The sequence below is a fragment of the Chaetura pelagica genome, unplaced genomic scaffold, assembly GCF_000747805.2.
Source record: "Chaetura pelagica isolate M959 unplaced genomic scaffold, ChaPel_1.0 scaffold517, whole genome shotgun sequence".
In the NCBI taxonomy this organism is placed as follows: domain Eukaryota; kingdom Metazoa; phylum Chordata; class Aves; order Apodiformes; family Apodidae; genus Chaetura; species Chaetura pelagica.
Window position 1 is genome coordinate 432,989 of NW_009953992.1, and position 2,374 is coordinate 435,362.

Sequence of the window (2,374 nt, forward strand, 5' to 3'; positions counted from 1 at the left end):
AGCAGGAAAAAGTCACAGTCCCAGTTGAAAAGGACTTAATCCATACTGAGAGGCTCAGCTGGGCGTTTTAAAGATGAAAGTCTGCAAAGAGGTGAGAAATGGTACGAGAGGAGAGAGGAGAGCAATTGAAACTGTCTTAAAAAGCAAGAGGAGGGATGAGGATCCTATGGCGAGGGATGTGTGACTGATTGTTTGGTTTGTTGGGGTTTTTTTCCCCCTTTCTATTCTGATTTCCTCTAGTTAGGACTTTTCCTTATGGCATACAGCTCCTGCCATTGCACGTGTCTGGGTAGAAATATTTTAGATTTCTGAAACTCGAGTTTGAGAGTCTTTGTTTGTCATCCTGTGGAGGATAAGAGCATAAAACAAAGGAGAGAGTGGAGTTGCCTTGAACTGTAGGAGGGTTTGAGAAAGTAAAGACTGCACTGAAGGCTATTTCAACCTTTTGTAACAGAAAATTGACTGCAGTTGAGATGTAAATAGGCATGATCACTGTTAACAAAAAGGAAAAATGTCCCTGAAAGAGATTTTGAAGGCGAGAGTGAGAATGGCAGTGACTTTACAAGTGTGTAAATGAAGTGCTGAGAACAGGAGAATTCAAATAGAAGAAGGGTGAACTTCTTGTACAGTTTGTTAATGTATGATAAAAGTACTCTAGTTAAGATCTGGTACCCAGCTCTACAGTGAGGCCTGGATTTTACATATTAAAAATGCTAGATCGTGAAGCTGTACAACAAAATACAACTTTAAGGGAATGAATAATGAACTTCATCGCCAATTTACCCTATGTCAGGCCTAGATATGAAAGCATGTCTATGAAAAACCATAGTGAGTGTGTGCCAGAGGGTGTGAGTGATGAGTTAGCTAATTTTCTAATACGGTGGAGGGGAAGGAGCCAAGCAGCAGAATGTCTTGATGTCAGATTATTTGGTTGCCCCAAAGAGGGAAGAAGGGTGGAGGGCACTCTTGATTAATAGAGTGGAGGAAACTCCCTCCAAGTCATTATTGTATCTCTGTTCCTTAAATGAGGCAAAGAGCAGGTGGGAAGAGCAGGCAATGTAATGTGGGCGGTGAGCACTGGTGGGCTTTGTGGAGATGGGGTGGAGGAGGGAGTAGCTGTTGTTTTTTGCCAGATGTTTAAAAGGAAACTTTGACCTCTCACATAGGGGTGTCACAGGTAGTAAGAGATGAGCACAGAGATTCATTAGCTGTCTGCCTGATTCTGGTGCATATTTGGTTGGCTCCTTCAGCCCCAGTAGTAGAGAGCTTACCTGTCCTCACACACACATGCAGGATTTTTTGCTTCCCTGAGTGCTGTCACGTGCTGACCCAAAGCCTTGCTCTGAAGAGACAGGTTGTGTGTCACCTCGGAGAAGAATGTAGTTGGTGACAGCTTTTAGTCATGTTGCTCTAATTCAGTAATAACCACATAACTTTAACTTGTGCAGTCCTGAAAAGGTCCCAGCCTGGGATCTCAAAAACCCTTATGGCTGCTTGACATCACCACTTGGGAGAAAAATACTAATCCATCGAGCACTGCAAAGCATGCAAAAAGAATTAAGGAAGGTTGCATCTCCTTGTTTTTCTTACATAAACTTAATAAACTTACATGCTGGATTGGCCCTGAGATTCCATGACCTGTGAGCAATTCTAATGTAGAAAATACAAAGTTGTAATGTTGATGTGAGTGAAAATGCTTATTTTCTTCATTAGGTTGTGAACTGCTTTTACAAAATCTGTACCTGTTTTCATGTTACTGCTTGGGTTGTCATTTATTTTACTATAATTAATTGAAAATATTTCCATCATTATTCAAAACAGGCTTCTGCCAGTTTCTCAAACAAAAATACAGTCTCAAAAAAGGAGTCCATATTTTTTCCTTACATGAGTTGATCATCCCTGCAGTGCCATCTCTGTTTAATCCCAAGAGAGAAAGAAAATCATACAATCACTAAGGTTGGAAGGGACCTTAAAGATCATCCATCAGGTGCTAGTGTCGCTGGACTCCTCCCACCAGACCAGGTGCACAAGCCTCATCCAACCTGCTCTTGAGCACCTCCAGGGAGGGGAGATCAACAACCTCCCTGGGCAACCTGTTCCTTTATCTTCTCACTACCCTCTCTGGTGAAAAATCCCTCCCCAGCTTTTCTGGAGCCCCTTCAGGCACTGAAAGGTGCTCTAAGGTCTCCCCGGAGCCTTCTCTTCTCTAGGCCGAACAGCCCCAGCTCCCTCAGCCTGTAGCCATAGCAGAGCTGCTCCAGCCCTTTGATCATCTTCAAGGGCCTTCTCTGGACCCTCTCCAACAGCTCCATGTCTCTCCTGTGCAGAGGGCTCCAGAGCTGTATGCAGTATTCCAGGTGTGGTCTCATAAGAG